This window comes from Bufo bufo, chromosome 4 (genome assembly GCF_905171765.1).
Source record: "Bufo bufo chromosome 4, aBufBuf1.1, whole genome shotgun sequence".
In the NCBI taxonomy this organism is placed as follows: Eukaryota; Metazoa; Chordata; class Amphibia; order Anura; family Bufonidae; genus Bufo; species Bufo bufo.
Window position 1 is genome coordinate 293,389,890 of NC_053392.1, and position 27,159 is coordinate 293,417,048.

Here is a 27,159-nt window from a genome sequence, read left to right on the forward strand (position 1 = left end):
ATATGATACTGGAGCATATCAAAAGAGATATCCTGGAAGGTAAGGACGTCAACCTGGCTTCCCTGCTGATTGCCTCCCAGGATGTTGTCGAAAACAAGACGTACGCATACGACAATGTTTCGGTTGTGGTCAAATCCAGGGATGCCCGCCTAAACAGGAAACTGACTATTCCCGAATTTGTTCTGGCCTTTGGCATCTACAGAGATGTCATTTCTGCGGTCTACCCCAACAGAAGGGAGGAGTTCGATCTCTATATGCACAAGCTGGTAGACCTGGGCAACAAATATGGGGGCTCAGGCTTCTATGATTACCATAGGTCTTTTTCTGCGAAAGTGTCTGGAGCCTTCTCCCAGTATGGAGTCCGCTCCAACTGGGCCAGGATTCACACTGTCATTTTTTGCAGACACTTCGCGGGTCTAAGAACACCGGCCTGTGCATACTGCTCCTCCACAGCCCACACCACAAATTTCTGTCCCAACACGACGGACAGACCTGCACTCACGCAAGGAGCCGGTCCCTCTGGGGTTCCGGACAAGTCATCTCGGGACAAACTGAGACGCCCAATCAAGTTTCTGGGCAAATCCCAGATATGCAACAATTTCAATGTGGGGTCCTGCAACTACAGCGGTTGTAGGCTACTGCATATATGTACAAAATGTTTCAGGGCACATGCCAAGACCATGTGTCCGAATAAAATGTATTCAAAACCGTATCTAACGACCATCAATATGCCAGTTTTCACTGCTTTCATGTCCCAGCACCCGTCCAGACATCTCACAGATTTTCTCATTTCGGGGTTGACAGAAGGCTTCCATACGGGTATCCTGCACATGCCAACCGGCACCATGGAATGTCCCAATCTTCAATCCGCCCAACACAACCCCACTGTGGTCGACGCCCTCATAGCCCAAGAAGTAACTGAGGGCTTTGTTTTAGGGCCTTTCAAAACTCCCCCATTCACCGAATGGCGCACCAACCCCATTGGTATCATCACAGGGAAGTCTTCCCAGAAACAAAGACTCATCATCGACTTATCTGCACCCCACTCTTCAGCCAACCCCAGTCTCAACTCCCTCATTCCCTCTGAGGAGTTCTCCCTGCAGTACACCACCGTAGACCACGCTATTACCGCCATCATACAAGCAGGGGTTGGAGCTTGGCTCAGTAAGACTGACATCACCAACGCCTTCAAATTACTTTCGATACACCCTTCACTATGGCACCTACATGGCATCAAGTGGTCCGGGAACTACTATTTTTTTCTCCCGGTTAACCTTTGGATCCAAGAGTAGCCAGGCCATTTTTGACACATTTGCTGAAGCATTATGCTGGTTACTTTTAAACATTGAAAGGTGCCCTACGGTATTACATTACCTTGATGATTTCCTACTGGTAGAAGGGAACACTTCCCCCACTCCAGTCTCAGAGCCACCATCGAGCTGTTCAAGGTATTTGGCGTACCCATCTCCCCCAAGAAAACAGAAGGGCCAGACACGGTCATCACCTTTTTGGGTATCCAAGGACAACTACCTTCATCTCGGCACCTGCAATCGCAAAGAACTACAGTCCCTGCTGGGCTCCCTGAATTTTGCCATGCGTATTATACCTCAGGGTCGTTCATTCATATCACGACTTTTGCACCTCTTCCCACTTTTCTTACACGCTACGCACAGGTTGTCCCTGGATGCCCACGCTACGGCAGATCTAAACATGTGGAAGAGATTTTTATCCACCTGGAATGGTAAAAGCTTGTTCCTCCCTCAGCTGACGGACTCATCCCCCTCCATCTGGTCAGATGCGGCATCTACCACAGGCTTTGCGGCAATTTTTGGGAACAATTGGCTTTGGGGCAGCAGTCCAGGATCTTGAAGGGTTTTCCGCTACCTTAGCTCTTTTCGAGATCTATCCCATCGTGGCGGCTGCCGTAGCTTGAGGTCATTTATGGGCAAACATGCCAGTCCGTTGCTATTCAGACAACCAGGCGACCTGTCAAATCATTAACAAAGGCCGTTCCAAATCTCTCACAATCATGAGGTTCCTGCAGAAACTCACTTGGTTGGCAGCTTGCAATAATTTTTCCTTACATTGCTTCCATGTCCCAGGGGTGTGAAACACAGCTGCTGACAATCTGTCTCGCTTTAAATTTCAGGCATTTCACCAGGCTCTCCCGTCAGCGACGCCCACAGCCACCATCACTCCAACTTTTCAACAGCTCATACTGGACTAGAAACCATCATGCAGCATAGCAGGACATTGTCCCAATTAGCACTGTCCGACAATACACACAGAACATACAGCAGAGCGTTCACACTTTTTAAAAGATTCCTTCTGGATCATAACATCACGCACCCTTTTGTCATGACTTCTCTTCTGGGGTTTGCTTCTTTCTGCCACCTTAAACTCAAAATGTCATACAACACCATCAAACTCTATCTCACTGGCATTCAACACCATATGCTTATCTTACACCTTAACAACATCAGTTTCATGGCCTCTCACCAAGTCAAAACCATACTCAGAGGTATTCAGAAAGCGGAACCCGCACGCACAGCCCAGAGGCTACCCATAGACAATCCTATCTTCAAGGCGTTATCCGACCTACTAGACGCAAAGCCTTTTGACACAGGTACAAACTCCATCATCAAAACAGCGATATACTTGGCTTTCTACGGATTCCTAAGGACGGGAGAATTCACTACGTCTTCCACGACCCAAACTACTCCTTTCCTCCTTTCCTCCCACTTGTCAAAACACATGGATTATTACATCCTGACCTTACCTCACTCCAAGAGCAGTCAGCACATACCCGTCAACATTCCGTACTACCCCACGCACAACAGATGGTGTCCAGTCAGGGTTCTTGATGCCTACATGCAGCGTCATAATTTCCTACCCTCACAACCATTACTACAGCTGCAAGGATCGGTACTCACCACCACCACCTTCATGACTCATGTCAGGTCTTCCCTCACACAACTAGGCCTCAACGCAGCCAGCTACTCAGGGCACTCCTTTCGTATAGGGGCCGCATCTACAGCCTCCAGGGCCAACATCCCAACTCATGTCATAAAAACGATAGGGTGCTGGAAATCATCCGCTTATTCGCGATACATACCCAATCCAGTTCAGGAGGTTAGGGAGGCTTTCAAAAACATGTCTGGTTGAGAAATACGTATATTGATTGTCTGCAATAAACTTGTTCACTTCAATTTTGCCCTCTTCTTTCTCAGGCCTACCTCATCCTCGGTTTCGGCACACCACAACCGACTGCGTTTGTTACCCTGTTTCCTAGGGTTCCTCACTGTACCATTGTAAGCGCCTGACACAAGTATTAAGGCAAATTGCCTGGATTTGTGGGAGGGGCTGAGTTCCACCTCCAGCCTATTTAGGGCACTCCACCTGGCTCCTGTACCGTCTGAGGTCTGAACTGCTTGACCCTCCTACCACTCCACTTATTCACACTCATTCCTTTCCATATCTTTTCCTTGGGTAGGCCCTCTTCTTTCTCAGGCCTACCTCATCCTCGGTTTCAGCACACCACAACCGACTGCGTTTGTTACCCTGTTTCCTAGGGTTCCTCACTGTACCATTGTAAGCGCCTGACACAATATACGGATGTGGTCTGTGTGCACTCCGTATTTTGCTGCTGACTCATTGACTTTGATGGATCCGCGGTCAGCCTTTTTCAAAAGGATAGGACATGTTTTATCCGTTACAAAACGGAAACACGTATGCGGAAAGCACATGGAAGTTATCCGTGTGCTTTCCGCATATGTATGTCTGTTGCACAAGAAATAAAACATGTCCTATACTCAGGGGTGCACCACCAATGAGGCCAGGCGAGGCAATTGCCTCAGGCAGCACCAGGTAGGGGCAAGAGGGGGGCAGCAGAAGGACCATGGGCAATGAGCTTTCATTGTGGCAAAGGGGTTAGGTTAAGAAATTGGCATGGGGGGCGCCGTTTCAGTTTTTGCATGAGGCAGCAGAAAGACTAGGTGCACTCCTGCCTATACTTGTCCACAAAGTGCAGACTGCAGACCCTTTGATGTTAATGTGTCTGTAATAAAATGTGGCATACACACAGACTGCATTTTGCGAACTGCAAAATTAACACATAGAAGAAAAAGACCTGCACTCATTTGCTTGTAGTATAGTGGTATGTTCATTGTCGCATTATAGCAGCATGTGACGCATTTCGGTTATAACAGCCTTCCTCAGACAAGTCTTTTTCTTCTATAAGTTATGATGGAGTGCCTCTCCTATGGGCGGGTTCACATCAGCGTTACGAATTCAGTTATTGCTTTCCATTATAACATGGTTATAACAGAAAATAACAGAATTCATAAGATGGAATTAAAAACGGAAACCTTTAAGAGGCATTCCGTTTTGATCCGTCATAATAGAAGTCTATGGGCAAGCATAACGGATCCGTCTGATTTCCATTATGCAGGATGGAAAAAAAGTCCGGTTGACAGGACTTTCTTTTCCATCCTGCATAACAGAGACCAGACCGTTTTGAATTCTGAAGTGGGAAGAAAATGTACTCCATCAAAAATTATCAAAAATTTGATTTGACTGCTTCTCCGAAGTTCACAAACAGATTGGAAGTTCACAAAGAACTTCGCCACGAATTGCATTCTATTGTATGTAGCTGGTGCAATGATAAGGAACGTCAATTGGGCTGTCCCCTATCATTGAACCCCTCAGATGTCACCTTCAAAGCTGATCACGGCATCTGACAGTCACATTGAGGCTTTTCAGGGGTTAATCACGGATTAAAAACAAAGAAATACATAATTACTTCATCCATTTGCTCACAGAGAGGCCGTTGCTGCCATCTTAATTGAAGTAAATGCGCTAAATCTTGCGCACTGACGTGTGACGTCACCAGGCTATCACGCTGGAAATCACACCCAGCACGCGAGAGATTTGGCGCATTTTCTTCAATCAAGATGGGCACAATGGCCTCTCCATGAGTAAATGGAAGAGGCACGTCATTTCAGGAAAAATTGATTTGTTACCACACAGCGAAATTTGGCTTCATTGCAAATTGAGTTTTTCCTGAAATTCGGATCGAATGTTAAGTGGCACAGCGTCTGCGAATAGCAGGAGGGAACAGATTGCAGACCTAACATAGAGCAGTATCGCAAGTCTCTCTTCATTAGGCCTCATGCACATGACCATATCAGTTTTGTGGCCCACAAATCACATATCCAGAAAAGACAGATCCCTGCTGTGTGCATGCCACCATTTTTTCAAACTGTTGTACAAATGTCCTATACTTGTCTGTAAAATGTTCTATCTTTTTTGTTAGGTACATACAGATGCGGACCATATCCGATCCGCAGAAAATGGGGATTGGAACTGGACTGAAAATATGGTCATGTGCATGAGGCCTAAGGCGGATCGGATGCGGGCAACAAAAGATGTGGACAGCACACTGTGGGGGTCATTTATCAAGGGTCTTGCAGCTATTTTAGTTGTAAAAATAGTCACAAGTCCCCTTTTTGACCAGCCGTGCAAGAATATTTGGTCATTTGACCATAATTTGTGTCATTTCATGTGCAACTAGTTAAAACGTAACCTTTATTTCTGAATTAAACATGAAACTACTAACTACTGTGAGACTTTTTCTTTAAAACTATCAGCAGATATCAAGCAGATAGCCTACTTGGACTTTTAGTCTTTATAGTGTGCTGTTAGTTTTCCACAGCAACACTTAATGAGATGTAACAGTGCGCGCTGACCGCCTACATTTTGTTTCTATGGTACTCTACACATTCATTCTTACTTTTTCTTATGCTAATTTCTTGCTGCAGAAACTAAAAACACACACAAACGCACACTCCCTGCTTCCCGACATGTTTCGCCGGAAAACTGGCGTCTTCAGGGGAAAATGCAGTTCTGTATGTTGGGGGCGGGGACCCGTTTTTTTTTAGGTAGGTAAGTGATGTCATAATGATTTCATGTATGGTAGTGTCTGTTAGTCATCCTGTCATTCTACATGGATTTCGCACTATCCAGGATTGGCTCACCCCTCCTCCAAGTGCGCCTGCACACTGCATCATACAGGTATCTCACCAGTCTCCTTATCTGTGGCTATGTAACCCTTAGGCCCCTTTCACACGGGCGATATTTCCGCGCGGGTGCAATGCGTGAGGTGAACGCATTGCACCCACACTGAATCCGGACCCATTCATCTCTATGGGGCTGTGATTTTCACGTATCACTTGTGCGTTGCGTGAAAATCGCAGCAAGCTCTATATTGTGTGTTTTTCACGCAACGCAGGCCCTATAGAAGTGAATAGGGGTGAGTGAAAATCCCAAGCATCTGCAAGCAAGTGCGGATGTGGAGCGATTTTCACGCATGGTTGCTAGGAGATGATCGGGATGGGGACCCAATCATTATTATTTTCCCTTATAACATGATTATAAGGGAAAATAATAGCATTCTGAATACAGAATGCTTAGTAAAATGTCGATTGAGGGGTTAAAAATAATAAACAAATTTATGGTTCTTTCTTCAGGACCTGGCTAAAGGACCTTTGATGATGTCACTGCGCTCATCACATGGTCCATCACATGATCCATCACATGGTCAGCGCAGTGAGGTCATTAAAGTTCCTTTAGCCAGGTCCTGAAGAAAGTAGAAAGAAGAGAAGATCCGCTACCAAGTGGATGGGGTGAGTTAAATTAGTTTATTTTTTAACCACTCAATGGACATTTTACTAAGCATTCTGTATTACGAATGCTATTATTTTCACTTATAACCATGTTATAAGGGAAAATAATAAAATCTACAGAGCACCTAACCCAAACCCGAACTTCTGTGAAGAAGTCAGGGTTCGGGTCTGGGTACCAAACATGCCGATTTTTCTCACACGCGTGCAAAACGCATTAAAAAGCTTTGCACTCGCACGGAAAAATCGCGCATTTTCCCGCGATGCACCCGCATCCTATCCGGCCCTCACACGCAACGCCTGTGTGAAAGAGGCCTTAGAGGCCTGTAATGTATTGGATAACACTGACATAAAGATGTTATCCGATATATTCCAGATCTGTAAGGGTTACATAGCATCATAAATTAATATAATGCTATATGATCCCGGCAGTGCTAGGAGTTCAAGATGGGAGCTGTCTTATACTCAAGCTGCGAGTCTGGAGTGTACAACTTTCTTATCTGAAAGCGGCCTAAGGTTACATAGCATCATAAATCAGTATAATGCTATGCAACCTCATCAGTACTGGGAGTTCAGGATGGGAGCTGCCTTACACTTACACTGCGAGTCTGAAGCGTGCAACTCGCTCTTCTGAAAGCGGCCTAAAAAGTACTCCAGTTTATGACTGAAGTAGTTTTTACTCCTCTTTTTTTCCAGGCTTAAAAGATAGTAAATGTGTTGGGGTTGAGGTCCCGGTCCCAGCTCCGGCCATGCCCTGCTACTCCCAAGCAAGGATGGCACAAAAAACAACTGTGCATTCAAAAAAGGGTTTTACGCCTACTGGTACACCAAAAGCTGGCATAAAATATTTGTAAATGACCTCCAGTATTTTTATGCACATAAACCGTTCCGTTTTTTGGGTATCCGTGGTTTGCAGACTGCAAAAAATGGAACGGTTTATGTGCATAAAAATACTGGAGGTCATTTACAAATATTTCTGCGGAACGGAACAGGTGGCCCATTGTAGAAATGCCTATTCTTGTCCGCAAAACGGACAAGAATAGGACATGCTATATTTTTTTTGCGGGGCCACGGCTCGGATGCGGACCACAACAACGGCCGTGTGCATGAGGCCTAACTAAGGCTACTTTCACACTAGCGTTCGGGGCTCTGCTTGTGAGCTCCGTTTGAAGGAGCCTGCCGTGCGGAGGCAAGCGGATCCGTCCAGACTTACAATGTAAGTCAATGGGGACGGATCCATTTGAAGATGACACAATATGGCTCAATCTTCAAACGGATCCGTCCCCCATTGACTTTCAATGTAAAGTCTGGATGGATCCGTCTGAACTACTTTCACACTTAGAATTTTTTCTAAGCTATAATGCAGACGGATCCGTTCTGAACGGATCCAAACGTCTGCATTATAGGAGCGGATCCGTCTGTGCAGACACCAGACGGATCCGCTCTGAACGGTAGTGTGAAAGTAGCCTTAGGGTACTTTCACACTAGTTTTTTTACTAGATCCGGCAGGGTTCAGCAAAAACGCTTCAGTTTCTTATAATACAACCATCTGCATCTGTTATGAACGGATCCAGTTGTATTATCTTTAACATTGCCAAGACGGATCCGTCTTGAACTCCATTGAAACTCAATGGAGAACGGATCCGTTTTCTATTGTGGCAGAGAAAACGAATCCGTCCCCATTGACTTGCATTGGGGTCATGACGGATCCGTCTTGCTCTGCATCCCATGACGGAAAGAAAACCACAGCACGCTGCGGTTTGCTCTCCGGTATGGGAACGCAACCAAACGGAACGGAATGCATTTTGGAGCATTCAGTTCTGTTCAGTAACGTTTTGTCCCCAATGACAATGAATGGGGACAAAACTGAAGCGTTTTTTCCCCCCCTGTATTGAGACCCTATGACAGATCTCAATACCGGAAAATAGAAATGCTAGTGTGAAAGTAGCCTAATCAACACTGGGGAAGATTTATCAAAACCAGTGTAAAGGGAAACCGGCTTAGTTGCCCATAGCAACCAATCAGAATCCACATTTTATTTTCCAAAGGAGCTCTGAAGAATGAATGGTGGATTCTGATTGGTTGCTATGGACAACTAAGCCAGTTCTCCTTTCCACCAGTCTTGATAAATCTCCCTGTGTATACAATGAAGGATGGGGTATTAAAGGGTTAAATATCTAACCATGTAACAATAATAAAAATGAAAAGATCTATTTCTCTATCCATTAGTTTTTTATTATTTACTTAGTCTAGAATGGTCAGGTGTAGTTCAGACAAATCATCATTCATCTATTTAAGTTGACAGCAGGAGAAGCCCTCAAAGAACTCACACAGGCTATATGTTCTTTCAAGTTCCCCATAATCAGATTGAATCTGCGGGAGGCTGTGCTGTGACAGGAGAGACCCGTAAGCTGGTATCATGTTGAATCCATAGACGTAATACCAGAAGTGCACACAATACTAAATTCATACTAATAAAAAAGATTGAAGCTCATCTAGCTAAAAGCTTCTTGTAAAATATGTCATTTCCCAACTAGGTTGATACAGAAAGGCCGTTATTTTATCATTAGACTTTCCAGAGCCAGAGAAATAAGCCACATCATGATGAACCATAGAAAATGAACATACTATATAAGTAGAGATAGGTATATAAGTAGAGATGACTAAGGCCTCTTTCACACGGGCGAGTATTCCGCGCGGATGCGATGCGTGAGGTGAACGCATTGCACCCGCACTGAATACCGACCCATTCATTTCTATGGGGCTGTTCAGATGAGCGGTTATTTTCACGCATCACTTATGCGGTGCGTGAAAATCACAGCATGCTCTATATTCTGCGTTTTTCACGCAACGCATTCCCCATAGAAGTGAATGGGGTTGCGTGAAAATCGCAAGCATCCGCAAGCAAGTGCGGATGCGGTGCGATTTTCACGCACGGTTACTAGGAGACGATCGGGATGGAGACCCGATCATTATTATTTTCCCTTATAACATGGTTATAAGGGAAAATAATAGCATTCTGAATACAGAATGCAAAGTAAAATAGGGCTGGAGGGGTTAAAAAAATAATAATAATAATTTAACTCACCTTAGTCCACTTGATCGCGTAGCCCGGCATCTCCTTCTGTCTCCTTTGTTGAATAGGACCTGTGGTGAGCATTAAGTACAGATAATAATACAATAATACAATCTACAGAACACCGATCCCAAGCCCGAACTTCTGTGAAGAAGTTCGGGTACCAAACATGCGCGATTTTTCTCACGCGCGTGCAAAACGCATTACAATGTTTTGCACTCGAGCGGAAAAATCGCGGGTGTTCCCGCAACGCACCCGCACATTTTCCCGCAACGCCCGTGTGAAACCAGCCTAAAACTTTGAGATTTTGTGACAAATCCTCTGCTAAATCCGGCTGCCTCTTTCAAGTCACAATGGAAAAACTCTGATTCCAGATTGAAAAATTCACACTAGTTGGGGAATGGAGAGTACAATCTCCTGGTGCCCTCCATTTGATCAGTTCAGATGAGGATCCACCATTTCCTGGGCCCCTTTTCTTACACTTATTCCCCTTTTAAACGAGGGAGTTTTCCGTGCGGGTGCAATGCGTGATGCGAACGCACTGAATCCAGACCCATTCCTTTCAATGGGTCTGTGTATGTGAGAGTTGCTTTTCACGCGTCACTTGTGCGTTGCGTGAAAATCGCGGCATGTTCTATATTCTACATTTTTCACGCAACGCTGGCCCCATAAAAGTGAATGGGGCTGCGTGAAAAACGCATCGCATCCTCAAGCAAGTGCGGATGCGACGCATTTCCACTGATGGTTGCTAAGAGATGTTGTTTGTAAACATTCCGTTTTCTACCACGCGCGTGAAAAACGCATCAATGAGCATTTCACCTGCGCGATAAAAACGGAACCACTGAACGCAATCGCAAACAAAAGTGACTGAACTTGCTTGCGAAATGATGCGAGTTTTCCTGAACGCACCCTGAACGCATCCGGACCTAATCTGTATCGTTCGTGTGCAAGAGGCCTTAAGATGGCTATGGCGCTTGTGAGAGAAGGAGATGCTCACTGCGCATCAGTAGTTGGAGACACTTCATAGTGTGAATCTTTTAATCTCAGGGTCATGTAACTAAAACAATAGTTGCCTTTTTGTCCCACTGAATTATTATCAGGTGGAATTCTTGATTAAGATATATTTAGAGAGAGCCACTGTGAATCCATAAGTTTCATTTTAGGCCTCTTTCACACGGGCGTCATGGTTTTGGGCCGGATAAGATGCGGGTGCGTTGCAGGAAAATGCGCGATTTCTCCGCGCAAGTGCAAAACATTGTAATGCGTTTTGCACGCGCGTGAGAAAAATCGGCATGTTTGGTACCCAGAACCGAACCCAGACTTCTTCACAGAAGTTCGGGTTTGGGTTAGGTGTTGTGTAGATTTTATTATTTTCCCTTATAACATGGTTATAAGGGAAAATAATAGCATTCTTAATACAGAATGCATAGTACAATAGGGCTGGAGGGGTTAAAAAAAAATTCAAAATAATTTTACTCACCTTAATCCACTTGTTCGCGCAGCCCGGCTTCTCTTCTGTCTTCATCTTTGCTGTGCACAGGAAAAGGACCTGTGGTGACGTCACTGCATTCATCACATGGTCCGTCACATGATCGCACAGGAAAAGGACCTGTGGTGACGTCACTGCGCTCATCACATGGTCCATCACATGATCGTTTACCATGATGATCATGGATCATGTGACTGACCATGTGATGAGCGCAGTGACGTCACCACAGGTCCTTTTCCTGTGCACAGCAAAGATGAAGACAGAAGAGAAGCCGGGCTGCGCGAACAAGTGGATTAAGGTGAGTTAAAAAATTTTTTTTATCCTCTCCAGCCCTATTGTACTAAGCATTCTGTATTAAGAATGCTATTATTTTCCCTTATAACCATGTTATAAGGGAAAATAATAATGATCGGGTCCCCATCCCGATCGTCTCCTAGCAACCGTGCGTGAAAATCGCACCGCATCCGCACTTATGCAAGTTATGCAAATTAGCTGTTGCAAGTGCCCAGGGGCAGAGTTATGGCCGCAAGTGCCCAGGCCCCTCAACTATGTGCCCAGATAACTGCTCCCCTTGCAGTCCTCTGGCCTGTCCTTCTCTCCTACTTCATCCTGCACCTCTGGTTTGGAGATCTCATGTGGGCTCTGGCCACAGCCGGATCTGCGCCTGCGCTCTGCTCACTATGGGCAAAGGCACTGACCAGCACTCGCGCGAGATCTCCAAGCCTGAGGAGGAGGACGAAGTAGGAGAGGAGGGCAGGCCAGAGGACTGCAAGGGGAGTGGTTATCTGAGCACATAGCTGAGGGGCCTGGGCACTTGCCACCATAACTCTGCCCCAGGGCACTTGTGACACCTAATTTGCATAAATTTATAAAGTGCTTTTTTTCAGGATCTTTACGTGGGACAGACACAAGAGAGGTAGTATTTTAATAGGGGGCGGGGGGCAAACATTCTATAACACGATCTGAGTGGTTGAAAACACTAAGAGTAGGTGAAAGACTCTCTTTAACCCCTTCCCGACATGTGACATAGGCCTCATGCACACGACCGTTGTGTGCATCCGCGTCCGTTCCGTCATTTTTCACAGTTTGGCGCACATTCAGCGCAGGCGCTCTGAGAGAAGGAGGCTCGCCTCCTCAGCACTCCCTCAGTGCGCCTGCGCCGATGACATCACCGAAAGAGAAGACGTCATCGGCGCAGGCGCACTGAGGGAGTGCTGAGGAGGCGAGCCTCCTTCTCTCAGAGCGCCTGCGCCGAATGAAGACAGGCGTGGGATTTGAAATGCTGACAGGGCCAGCCGGAGGAGGAGGAGAGCGCTCGCTGGCCCTGTCAATCAACAGGAGGAGGGGGCGTTTTTTTGCGGCGGCTACCAGCAAGTAGACGCCCTACTTGCTGGTAGTGAAGTCATTTGCATATTTTAAAAGATCGATTTTTAATGAAACAAAGCCACAGACAAAGGTAAGAGCCCTATATAGGGAATAGTCGTTCAATAAGGATTTTAACAAGCCCAAAAACGAAAAATGTGTTTTGGGGGTGACAGAAGCCCTTTAAATGTAGCAGATCAGTGAATGGCACACAATGACCAGCTATGACAGCAGAGGGGTATGGGCCAGTAAGTGTTATGAGTGAACACAGGCCAACACAAAAGAGCAAACCTAAAAGTGCAGTTTTAGGGCTGTGCACCTTTCTATGCAGGTGACAAGGTCTTAAAGGGGTATTCCCATCTTCAGTTTTCATACTTACCTTCGTCCAGCGCGACGTCCACTTCCTGGATTCGGCTGGGCTTGAGTGACGTCTTCTCCCGGCCGGGGCACGCAATGTCCTGAACGCGCACGCCACCGCGCATGCGCCATAATGACTTCTTCCTGGCCAGTATAGTACAGAGCCACGAACGCGCACGCCGGCTCTGTACTATACAGGCCATGAATAAGTCACCATGGCGCATGCGCAGTGGCGTGCACGTTCAGGACATTGCGCGCCCCGGCCGGGAGAGAATCTTCAGTCATCTGCGCAAGCGCGGCCCGGCGGGAATCGACAGGAGAGGTGGCCGTAACCAGGGGAGACGAAAGACAACAATCAGGTAAGAGGTGACTTATTTTCTCAAAAAGGGTGGGAATTGGGTAATAAAATGTATTTAGAAAAATGATCACTGTCAAATCATTAAGAGATTTAACAGTGATTATTGTGATAGGAATACCCCTTTAAGGCCTGGTAATAGCTAGGACCTATCTTGTGTATCACAGTGACATCTGACATCTGTGGTTACTATTAATTCTCACAATGTTGCCTTGGATGCTACAATACTGGTTTGGGGCAGCAGTTCGATTTCATGTAACATAAAAAGTGATTTATCGAAGTGACTACATCAATTCCTCCTAACTGTAACTGTTTGTGGGTTTTACTGACAGCCAGGCTCGGACTGGCCCACAGGGGTACAGGGGAATCCCCCGGTGGGCCCCTGAGCAAGGTGGGCCCCTAGTCTCCCACCCCCTGCACAAGTAGCACATAACACTTTAGATTTACTACACTACATACATATATTCAATGTACAGCACCTCAACCAGCCTATGTTCATATAAAAACTTGTTAGATTATTTATTATACTTGAATGTATCCGTATGGTGGGCCCCCAAAATAAATTTTACTGGTGGGCCCTAGGTACCCCAGTCCGACACTGCTGACAGCCTTATAGTATTCAGACTATTTCATAACCCAAGGCCCTTTAAACCAAATGTTAGGTTGTACTCATAACAGCACAGAATATACACAGGAGATAACATTTTTGATCGCTGCCCTGCAGTCTTGCATCAATCATTTCAGTTTATCCAGTGTTCTGGCCACAACTTCCATCAGAGTGCCCCTGTCTCGAGCCATGGGACCAGTTAAGAGCCTAAAAATTGGTGACTCCCTACACAATCTGGTACAGCACTCCACGGCTTTAAAATAAGATAATCCTTTAAAAGTCCCACCATGGAGAAATTCACAGTGTGACAGCAGCTACAGAGAGTACAAAAACGCCAAAATAAAGGCATTACAGTGACATTAGGGTACAGATAAAAAGTAAAAAATAAGGACTATAGGTATAACAGATTAAAAAAATTCAGTCTCTGGCTGGAATGATATCCACAGGAACCCGGTAGGCAATAAGTGCAGTCTATCTCCGCTTGGGTCGGTGATGGTTGTACAGCCTAATAGCAGCAGGAAGGAGTGACTTCTGATAGTGCTCTTTCTCAAACTTGGGTGAAGCAGTCAGTCACTGATGGTACTGCCCAGTGCCATCACTATCTCATGCATGGCATGGGAGTTATTCTCCAGCATGGAGATCCACTTGGATAATATCCTTCTCTCAACTACCGTACCACCAATGTGTACCTAGTCGTTTCTGTTGTCAAAATGCACATTTGTTTGCCCCATATCTTATAATGTACCATGTTCCTCAAGTACACAGAATTCTGCGATCAGGTATACAACTTATTCGTTTTATGCAAACTGTAGACTTCATATTAGAGCTTTCGCCCTATATCAGAGACAGTGCAGCTCGCTCCATCTGTACGGTGTAATGTGTGACACCTCTGTACAACCAATTAGTTTTATGTAAAATGTTAGCTCTGACTTATGGGAGCTTACCTAAAAATCTTCATAAATGTTTAGGGTACTTTATAGTACTTACTCAGAAGTATAAAGATTATACTGTAGATTCTCAATAGAGTATTAACCCATAAGGAACCATGACCTACATATACATTATCGAATGCCTTTTGTTAAGGGGGTATTCCAGTTTTTAAAAGTTATTCCCTATTAGTGATAGTCAGTTCGCAGTGTTTGCCAGCAAACACATGCGGGCTGCCATCTTTAGTAAGGTTAGACTCACCCGTCCGGCGATGCACAGGTAAGCCCTTATGTGTGCCGCGAGCCGGTCTGAAATCAAATGCGGTCACCGGGAGCAGGCAGTTCCGAGAACAGCCGCCGGGGGCCTTCATCGGGCTGTTCTCGGAACTGCCTGCTCCCGGTGACCGCATTTGATTTCAGACCAGCTCGCGGCACAGACACGGGTAAGGACTTACCTGTGCATCGCCGGACGGGTGTGTCTAACCTTACTAAAGATGGTAGCCCGCATGTGTTCGCTGGCGAACACTGCGAACTGACCATCACTGTTCCCTATTCCCTATTTACAGGATAGGTGATAGCTATCAGATCGGTGAGGATCCTACCTCTGGAACTCCCACTGATAACAAGTACAGTAAATTAGTAGAGTGGCAAGTCGAGCATGCTCTTTGCGCTCCATTTATCTCTATTGGAGCTCTGAAAATAGCTGAGTGCTGTACTTGTCTGTCTCTAGAACTCCCATAGAGATGAATGGAGGGGCAATGTTGATGCTCATCCTGCTGCTTCATTCATTTTGGTGGGCTCTAAGGGGTAACAGGTACCTGTTCTTGTGATCGGTGGGGCTCCCAGTGATAGGACTCACACTAAAGGAATAACCCTTTAAGGTACCATGATGTACAGTTCATGTACACCAAAGCAATTGCACAGGCACAGAAGCTGAGCCATTTGACCACAGTGGGAACCCTGGGTTGATTGACAAAAAAAAACTACAATTAAAAAATAAGCTCTTGGAAGGCAATGGTGAACAAAATGAAATTGTTGATCAAGAAAAAAAATGAGAATAAGATTATAATTTTTTCAGTTTAAAGAGTAAAAGATAAATTTGATGGATTCCACATTCAAGACAGAGTGCAGTAAGTGGACAGACAGTTTTTTTTTCCTGCTTCTGCATTTTCATTTATAAAAATTAGTTGTTAGCTAGAAGGAAGTGATAGTGATAGTGATGGGATTTCAAGTTGATGCTACATATATTTACCTACAAATGATATATCAGTCCCAAGTAACATCAGTGCCAGGTAACATAGGATATGGCTGGCGGCAGTTGGAGGATGGAATTGAGCATCTGCGTCCGTCATTGATCTGAGGTAGACAAAGGAAAAAGGGAAAATAACAAGCAGCAGATGGCGCTATACAGAGATTTGAAGGAATAACCCAGCAGCTATACAAAATTTTTAATTACATACAATTACAAAAGTATTCAGATCTAGGTGCAGGTTTAAAAAAAGTGGAATATTTTTTGTGGGACCAATTGTTTAACTTGAATTTATTAGAAACCAGGCATTTCCTGGTCATCCTCTGGCAGCACAACAATTACTTAAGTTAGCTTCCACCCTGATTAGACAGAAGACAAGTTAATTAGCAATGAGAAAACACCTAAATTGTCACTGAACTTTCAACAAACTTTGCATTAATCAATAGTACAGTGTGTATACATGAAAAATAAAACTATTTCTGGCCATTTTTCATGTTCGGGTGAGGGAGGGAAACACCACACCGAACATAGAAGGTGTAAAACCCTAATCAAAGTCCTGACTAACTATCAGTATGAACAGACCCCAGAGGTAGGTGAGTTCATACACAAGAATACCTAGTGTCCTAACTCACCCTATAGGACCCTGGTACTAATGTCAGGACTAATGTCAGACAACCTGTTCCTCCAAAAGGAAGGATGAACAGGAGTCTCTGTCATGGTCTTACCTGCTTGCTGCTCTCCTTCGTTTGACATGTGCTGGCGGCCATCTTGGTTTCTGGGTTTCTTGTAGCCTTCCACCCTGCGGCTCCTCCTTCCCCTGGGAGGAGCTGGATGCCTAGCTCATATATATAGGAGGTCTGTGGCTTCAGTTCCTTGCTTGGTCCTCTTGTGTTCACATGCTTCTAAGACTGCTGCTGCTTCTGGTTCCTGATCCTGGCTTCGTCTGACTACCCTTCTGGTTCCTGATCCTGGCTTCGTCTGACTACCCTGCTGGTTCCTGATCCTGGCTTCGTCTGACTACCCTGCTGGTTCCTGATCCTGGCTTCGTCTGACTACCCTGCTGGTTCCTGATCCTGGCTTCGTCTGACTACCCTGCTGGTTCCTGATCCTGGCTTCGTCTGACTACCCTTCTGGTTCCTGACCTCTGGCTTCGCAAAGACTCTGCTCGGTTTCACCATCCGTTTGGACTTTTGCTTTACAGCTTTATTTTCAATAAAGCCTTCTTATTTTCACTTATCTCTTGTTGTACGTCTGGTTCATGGTTCCATGACATTAGGACCAAGCCATGAATTCTGACGGTACAGGGCCATCCTCGCTACCCACGCTGGTTGCCAGACTTGATCAGCAGGATCACCTGTTGGGTCGGTTCGCTGTGGCGTTGCAAACCCTGCTTGAACGCACGGCTCATTTCGCTCCCGTTGCCGATGGGTCGGTTGTCGCTCCTGGGCTCGCTCCTACTGCCGCTCCGGTTGTTGCGCCAGAGTCTACCCCGACACCTGTTGTTGCGCCTGCGGTGTTTCGGGGTATGACCGGTTCTGCCCCTCTTCCACAGCGCTTTGGGGGAGAGCCAACTCAGTGCCGAGGTTTCCTTAACCAGGTGGGCATTTATTTCGAGTTGCTGCCACATGCCTTTCCTACTGAGAGATCAAAGGTGGGCTTCTTGATCTCGCTGCTCTCGGACAAGGCCTTGGCCTGGGCCAGCCCTTTATGGGAGAACAACAATCCGGTGGTTGCCGAGTTTTCCGGTTTTGTTGCTTCTCTTCGGAAGGTATTCGATGTGCCGGCTCGTGCTGCCTCTGCTGCGAAGCTCCTTATGTCCATCAGACAGGGTTCACGATCCGTAGCTGAATACGCCATTGAGTTTCGTACCCTGGCAGCAGAGGTGGGCTGGAATAATGAGGCTCTGGTCGCTGCTTTCTCTCATGGTCTCTCGGATGCCTTGAAGGATGAGGTTGCAGCTAAGGACCTACCAGTTGAGCTCGAGTCTCTTATTTCTTTCCTGATTTTGATTGACACCAGACTCAGGGAGAGACCTTCCTTTAAGGAGAACCTGCGGAGGTCTTCTAACAGATTGGTGCCTACGTTTGCTGTCCCACCCGTGCCTCCCTCTCCTCCCACGCCTCCTGGGGATGACTTGTCTGGGGGTGAACCCATGCAGCTGGGGTTTGCTCGCCTGTCTGAGGGGGAGAGGGCACTCCGGAGACGTGAGGGCCGATGCATGTACTGTGGTCTCGGTGGGCATTTTCGGTTGGCATGTCCGAACCGTCCGGGAAACGCTCGTACCCTGAGATCCTGTCGGGGGCAGATCTTGGGTGGAGTCTCCTCGTCCCCGGTTTCCCGTGTTGACAAACCACTGATCACTGTTGTCCTCTCCTGGGTCGGGGGCTCGGTGACGACCCAGGCGTTGGTGGACTCTGGTGCTGGTGGTTTGTTCATTGATAGTGTGTTCGCTGCCGCCAATTCCATTCCTCTGCAGGCTCGAGGTTCCCCACTGGCTCTTGAGGCGATAGACGGCAGACCCCTTCTGCCGCCACACGTGACTCATGAGACCCTTCCAGTGGGGATAGCCATTGGTGCCGTTCACAGAGAGTCGGTCTGCCTCCAGGTTATTTTGTCTCCACACTACTCGGTGGTCTTGGGGTACCCCTGGCTCCAGAAGCATAATCCGACTTTCGATTGGAGATCGGTCGAGATCCTCTCGTGGTCACCGCAGTGTGGGGCTAGTTGCATCCATGGGTCTGTCAAGTTGCTGTGTACTTCCTCGGACTCCCTGTTGCCTCCTGAATATGAGGAGTACCGGGATGTATTCGATAAGGTGCGCGCGGTTGCCCTACCTCCGCACCGCCCATATCATTGTGCCATAGAGTTACAATCTGGTGCCGTTCCTCCTCGTGGCAAAGTCTATCCACTGTCGGTAGCGGAGAATGAGGCCATGGAGGAGTACGTGAGGGAGGCGCTTTCACGCGGACACATTCGCAAATCTTCGTCCCCGGCAGGGGCTGGATTTTTCTTTGTGAAAAAGAAGGGCGGTGAGTTGAGGCCTTGCATCGATTACAGGGGTCTCAATCGCATCACGATCAAGAACGCTTACCCGATACCCTTTATTTCCGAGCTGTTCGATCGCCTTAAAGGGGCCACGGTCTTTACCAAACTCGACCTGAGGGCGGCATATAACCTGGTAAGGATCAAGGCGGGCGATGAGTGGAAGACCGCGTTTAACACCAGGACTGGTCATTACGAATCCTTGGTTATGCCCTTTGGGTTGTGCAATGCGCCCGCAGTCTTTCAGGAATTCATCAACGATGTTTTCCGTGACCTGTTGCAGCAGTGTGTGGTAGTCTATTTGGATGACATCTTGGTATATTCTGAATCCATGGAGGCCCACATTCTGGATGTCAGACGAGTGTTGCAACGGTTACGAGAGAACAAGCTGTTCGGTAAGCTTGAGAAATGCGAATTTCACCGATCCCAGGTAACCTTCTTAGGTTACATCATTTCCGCTGAGGGGTTCTCCATGGATCCTGAGAAGGTTTCGGCTGTCTTACAGTGGCCCCAGCCCAGTGGTCTTCGTTCCCTGCAGCGCTTTTTGGGCTTCGCCAATTATTATCGGAAGTTCATCAGGGACTTTTCCATGCTGGCCAAGCCTCTCACGGATTTGACCAGGAAGGGCAGTAATTCCCAGGTCTGGCCGCTCGAGGCCATCCGAGCTTTTGAGGCCCTAAAGTCCGCCTTTGTGTTGGCTCCGATTCTGTCGCATCCCAACCCTGGGTTGCCCTTTGTCCTCGAGGTGGACGCGTCTGAGACGGGAGTATGCGCCCTTCTGTCTCAGCGTAGAACACCAGAGGGTCCTCTGCTTCCTTGTGGGTTTTACTCCCGGAAACTGTCTTCCGCGGAGTGCAACTATCAGATTGGTGACAGGGAGTTATTGGCCATCGTGCAGGCCCTTAAAGAATGGAGGCACTTGCTCGAGGGTTCGGTGGTTCCGGTTCTCATCCTGACGGACCACAAGAATCTGACCTACCTTTCTGAGGCCAAGAGATTGACACCACGTCAGGCCAGATGGGCTCTGTTCTTGTCACGTTTTAATTACGTGGTCTCCTACCTACCCGGTTCCAAGAACATCAGGGCGGATGCCTTATCACGGCAGTACTCCGAGCTGTCCAGGGAGGAGTCGATTCCGACTTCGGTCATACCTCCGAATCAGATCCTGGCCGCCATTCGCACCAGCCTGACCTCTCCCCTGGGTGAGCAGATTTTGGCGGCTCAATCTGGTGCTCCCTCTGGGAGACCCAACGGCAGATGTTTTGTGCCTGAGGAGTTGCGCACTCGGTTGTTGCGAACCTACCATAACTCCAAGACCGCGGGGCATCCTGGAAAGAATCAGCTGTCCTGGGCTGTTTCACGTCTGTTCTGGTGGCCTTCCCTACGTTCCGACTTCGCCGCATATGTAGCGGCATGCTCCGTTTGTGCCCAGAGTAAGTCCCCTCGGCACCTTCCGTTGGGCCTTCTGCAACCCATAGCCACCGGGGAGCGTCCATGGTCACACCTGGGGATGGATTTCATTGTGGACCTCCCTGCATCCCGAGGCCATACGGTCATTCTCATGATTGTGGATCGGTTTTCCAAAATGTGCCACTGTGTTCCTCTCAAGAAGTTACCCTCTGCACAAGAGTTGGCCACGATTTTTGCCAGGGAGGTCTTCCGGTTGCACGGTTTGCCTAAGGAGATTGTGTCGGATCGGGGGAGTCAGTTTGTGTCCAGGTTCTGGCGCGCCTTTTGCTCCCAGTTGGGGATTCATCTCTCCTTCTCCTCGGCCTACCACCCTCAGTCCAATGGGGCCGCAGAACGATCCAATCAGGCCTTGGAGCAATTCCTTCGTTGCTATGTCTCCGATCACCAAGACAATTGGGTTGACCTCCTGCCTTGGGCTGAGTTTGCCAGGAACACGGCGGTGAACTCTTCCTCTGGGACGTCTCCCTTCATGGCCAATTATGGGTTCCAACCTGCCGTGTTACCGGAGGTATTCTCTCCCCAGGATATTCCGGCTGTGGAGGATCACCTTTCCGTCCTACGTGCTTCTTGGGTACAGATCCAGAAGTCCCTTGAGGTCTCTGCGCAGCGCCAGAGACTCCAGGCTGATCGCAGACGAGCGCCTGCTCCTTCCTACCAGGTCGGAGACCGTGTATGGTTGTCCACCCGCAACCTCAACCTTCGAGTGCCCACTCCCAAGCTGGCGCCTCGCTTTGTTGGTCCCTTCCGAGTGCTTCGCAGGGTAAACCCGGTAGCCTATGCCCTTGCGCTTCCTCCTGGCATGCGGATCTCCAACGTGTTTCATGTCTCCCTGTTGAAGCCACTGGTGTGTAATCGTTTCACTTCCTCGGTTCCTCGGCCTCGTCCGGTCCAAGTGGGCAATCGTGAGGAATATGAGGTGAGCAATATCCTGGACTCACGCCTGGTCCGCGGTCGGTTGCAGTTTTTGGTCCATTGGCGTGGTTATGGTCCAGAGGAGCGTTCCTGGGTTCCCTCCGCAGATGTCCATGCTCCTGCCTTGCTCCGAGCCTTCCACGCACGCTTCCCTCAGAAACCGTTTTGTGCTCCGCGGAGGAGGGGCCCTTGAGGGGGAGGTACTGTCATGGTCTTACCTGCTTGCTGCTCTCCTTCGTTTGACATGTTCTGGCGGCCATCTTGGTTTCTGGGTTTCTTGTAGCCTTCCACCCTGCGGCTCCTCCTTCCCCTGGGAGGAGCTGGATGCCTAGCTCATATATATAGGAGGTCTGTGGCTTCAGTTCCTTGCTTGGTCCTCTTGTGTTCACATGCTTCTAAGACTGCTGCTGCTTCTGGTTCCTGATCCTGGCTTCGTCTGACTACCCTTCTGGTTCCTGATCCTGGCTTCGTCTGACTACCCTGCTGGTTCCTGATCCTGGCTTCGTCTGACTACCCTGCTGGTTCCTGATCCTGGCTTCGTCTGACTACCCTGCTGGTTCCTGATCCTGGCTTCGTCTGACTACCCTGCTGGTTCCTGATCCTGGCTTCGTCTGACTACCCTTCTGGTTCCTGACCTCTGGCTTCGCAAAGACTCTGCTCGGTTTCACCATCCGTTTGGACTTTTGCTTTACAGCTTTATTTTCAATAAAGCCTTCTTATTTTCACTTATCTCTTGTTGTACGTCTGGTTCATGGTTCCATGACAGTCTCCTTCAGGCCTTAATACAAATGACAGGGAAATGCAACACACGAAATAACCTAAACAAAATACAAAAGTGAAAGAAAACACAACTTCAAGTGGCTATGGCAGCACCAGGAACTCAGCCGAGATCCACACACCAGCTATCCACAACTCAAACAGAGGCTATAAACCTCATGGCAAAGTGGGAGTAACAACAATAAATAGAGGAGGTTAAATGACCATAATAGCCACACCTGGGAAAAGAAGGTGTGGCAAGCACCAGAATCAACACAGACATCATTTGATCCAAATAAAAAACATGTTAGATCAAACCACGTGTTGCCAGTCTCACCAATCTCCTGCCACCTGTCGCGGGAACGTCCGAGACACCATTATATGACTTATATCTGGCAATGTTTAGCAGTTGTGAATAGTTTGCAGTTCTCTCAGACATGGTGAGTGAAGACTATCTGAACCAGTGTAGGCCTGAAGTAAATATATCTTTGCACAAAATGGCTGTATTTCAAATGGCTGTATTTGAAATGCCTAATTCAAACCCCTGTATGTAGCGGGGTATCTCACACGGTCTGAACCAGTGTAGGCCTGAAGTAAATATCTTTGCACAAAATGGCTGAATTTCAAATGGCTGTATTTCAAATGCCTAATTCAAACCCCTGTATGTAGGGGGGTATCTCACACGATCTGAACCAGTGTAGGCCTGAAGTAAATATATCTTTGCACAAAATGGCTGTATTTCAAATGGCTGTATTTCAAATGCCTAATTCAAACCCCTGTATGTAAGGGGGTATCTCACACGGTCTGAACCAGTGTAGGCCTGAAGTAAATATATCTTTGCATAAAATGGCTGTATTTCAAATGGCTGTATTTCAAATGCCTGATTCAAACCCCTGTATGTAGGGGGGTATCTCACACGGTCTGAACCAGTGTAGGCCTAAAGTAAATATTAACTGCACACCTAGAAAGTAGAGGAGAATCTCCTTCCTAACTGTATCACAGTCACTCAGAAGCAGCCCCGGGATAGAGGAGTACAATACAGAAAATAACTGATCTGTATTTTTCTGAATGAAGCACGTATGCTGAGCTATAACCTTCCTGTGTAGCTGTGTACTTTTTTTCTATGCCTATCTTCTCAGCTCCTGTTCATACCTCTACCTCCCTTCTCCATGTGTAATATGATCCTCCTGCAAAGATGATCCCTCCTGGACTGGAAAAAGGCATTTTTCAAAGTGTGTGTGTGTGTGTGTCTGTGTTTGGGGATTAGAGAATCAGACATATTACAAAGTTTTTGTGGTCACTAGTACTATAAAGTTATTCCAAGTTGTGTGACAAGTCCGTGACCATTTTACTAGGTGCTCCCTAGAAAAATATATGGCACAGTAAAGCTTTCTGTACACATACAGGTTTGGATCAGATTTCCTGATGCCGTTTTTCTTTTAGATAAAACCAGGTGTGGATTCACAAAAGGGAGGAAATAGAATATGCCTGTTATATTTTCTTTGCCTTAATGATCCCTTTATGAAATATACCTGGTTTAAGCGGAATCAGAAAACCTTATTAAAACCTGAAAATATAAAGATAGACTATATCTACTAAGGTGCCTCAGTTAAAGCGGTGTAGCCTGCTTGTTGCCAGTCACAGTCAGTACGTACTGTACAGGGGATAATTACCTGCTATTATTGTCATGTGTGTTTGCTGCTTAGCTCAGCTACTTTACGGCAGGGTGGTGATCAGTGAGTATAATTTGGGTTATGTGCATACAAGGAGTCTGAGGTAGTCTGAAGAACACTACCTACCCTGTTTCCCCAAAAATAAGACAGTGTCTTATATTAATTTGTGCTCCCAAAGATGCGCTAGGTCTTATTTTCAGGGATGTCTTATTTTTCCATGACACAGGGGGATCAGAGGGGGGAATCAAAATGACACAGGGGGATCAGAGGGGGGAATCAAAATGACACAGGGGGATCAGAAGGGGGAATCAAAATGGCACTGGAGAATCAGGGGGGGGATTACCATTTTAGTACCCCCTTCTGATCCTCCTGTGTCATTTTGATTCCCCCCTCTGATCCCCCTGTGTCATTTTAAGTGATCCCCCCTCCCCTGTGCCAGCGGACAGTGGATTATTTAGTCTCTCCCCCCCTCCCACCTTCACCAGACATCCCCCACTACTTTACCAGACATTTCCCCCCCCTACCTCAGTCACCCCTGTGTGTCCGTGCCGGCCAGATTCCACATAATGTGCCCAACTCCTGCCCTGCGCGACTCACTCACTGTCTAATTGTGAGTCAGCCAGACTCCGTCAGGGCAGAGCGGGCAGCAGGCGGCAGCTTGTCCTGGCAGTGGTGCAGGCTCTCTGATTTAAAGAGACCTCGCACTGCCTGAACAGCTCTGGCTGCGCTGCGGCCAATCAGTGAGCTGCGCAGCAGCACCCGCTGCTATGGTCCAAAGGAGTCCGACGCCTTACAGTAGCTTCAGGGGCCTTATATTCCGGGGGGGCCTTTTTATAGGGGAGGCCTTATTATCGGGGAGGTCTTATTTTTGGGGGGATGCCTTATATTACAGCGAGAGGCAAAACTGGAAGTAGGTCTTATTTTCGGGGGATGTCTTATTTTCGGGGAAACACGGTATCTCTTTATAGGTTCAGGATGTTGCTCTTTCACCCTCCCTGTACTTCTACCTCCTGAGATTAGATTTTCTGCATAAACATAGATCTATCTCATTCTCATCAGGACGTCAGCACATGGAGAGCAGATTTCCAGTATAACAAGGGAAGGTTTTTTTCTCCCCCTCAATTATTTCAAATCGAATCACACTAAATTAAGATTCGTTAAAATCAGAACTTTTTCAAAAATTCAGGTTACATTTTGAAATTGATTATCCCATCTTTATTCCCTAGTTGGTTGAGGCACGGTTTAAAACACCATGGGGGAGATTTATCAAACTGCCTCAGTGTCCAGAAGCCTAAATGGCAACATTTCCATGGCCAGCAATTTGGAAAGGTGCACATTTAGTGCTATGGTCTTTGGGTGGGTGGCTATCTGATGGTGCTTGCGAAGGTCCAGGTGCAGGGCGGGAGGCATCCAGGCCTGCGTCTTAAACAGGGGATTGGCCAGCACGTAACACAGGGGAAGAGGAGGCAGTGGTTTGACCCGCAGACACTGATTGTGGACCCAGGCATTCAGCCCACCTATTAGGGTGCTTTGATGCCATGTGGTGGATCATGCTGTTAGTGAGGTTGCTAGTGTTCGCGCCCCTGCTCATTTTGGTACGGCACAGGTTGAAAATGACAATTCTTTTATCGTCTGCACTTTCCTCAAAAAAGCGCCAGACTGTGAAACACCTACCCCTTGGCAAGGGAGATTGCAGCAGGGGAACAGTTGCGGGCCTGTTTGGTGTGGTTTTTGTAAGTATATGCGCAAATAAATTAAACTGAATGTCACTGATATTTAGGATGTGCAAACATTATACAGGAGATGTAGCGCAGGTAACGTTGCTGTCACCAGAGGCTAATAAAAAATTACAGGGAATGTCACAGCTATTTGGGATGCGCAAACGTTATACAGGCGATGTAGCGCAGGTAATGTCGCTGCTGTCACCAGTGGCTAACGTTATACAGAAGATGTAGCGCAGGTAATGTCGCTGCTTTCACCAGCGGCTAACTCTATGCAGGAGATGTAGCGCAGGTAATGTCACTGCTGTCACCAGCGGCTACGAAAAAATTGCAGTCAATGTCACTGATATTTGGGATACGGAAACGTTATACAGGAGAGGTACAACAGGTAATAGCACTGCTGTCACCAGTGGCTAAGAAAAAATTACAGGGAATGTAACAGCTATTTGGGATCTGCAAACGTTATAGAGGAGATGTAGCGCAGGTAATGTCGCTGCTGTCACCAGTGGCTAATGTTATACAGAAGATGTAGCGCAGGTAATGTCGCTGCTTTCACCAGCGGCTAACGTTATACATGAGATGTAGCGCAGGTAATGTCGCTGCTGTCACCAGCGGCTAACTTTATACAGGAGATGTAGCGCAGGTAATGTCGCTGCTGTCACCAGCGGCTACGAAAAAATTGCAGTCAATATCACTGATATTTGGGATGCGAAAACGTTATACAGGAGAGGTACCACAGGTAATAGCGCTGCTGTCACCAGCGGCTAAGAAAAAATTGCAGTCAATGTCACAGATATTTGGGATGCAGAAACGTTATACAGAAGATTTAGTGCAGGTAATGTCATTGTCGACAGCATCTACGGAAAAAGTACACTGGATGTCAAAGATATTTTTAGGATGCGCAAACGTTATACAGGAGATGTAGGGCAGGTAATGTAACTGTCTGCAGCGGACACCGTCTACGGAAAAAGTACACTGGATGTCACAGATATTTTTAGGCTCAACCCATGTTACACAGGAGATGTAGCGCAAATAATGTCACTGTTTGCAGCGGCCAAACAATTGCAAGCTATTTTGAGATAGTTACTACTTTACAGTTGTCACAAATACCACAGGAACATTTAGACTGGAAATGACTGGAATTGCTTTCTGTGGGAGTGTTCAAGGCATGCTCTATAACTTTTGTAAAGGGAGGATGCAAAGGTGTTCTTTCTCTATCAACTCTTGTAAATGATTTGGTTCTATCTATCTATCTATCTATCTATCTATCTATCTATCTATCTATGTCACCTTTCATAGTAATCCTGCCTGTGAGTATAATGAGATGACTGCTGAGAAGGGATGGAAGTGTTAGCCTATAATGAGAATTGGTGATCAATGTGAAAATGGCATTTTTTTGAATATATATTTTTACCTATTAGATGCTATTCCTCCCCAGAGTGGGGGGAAAATGTCAGTGTGTCTTATGAGGTGAATACTAATGC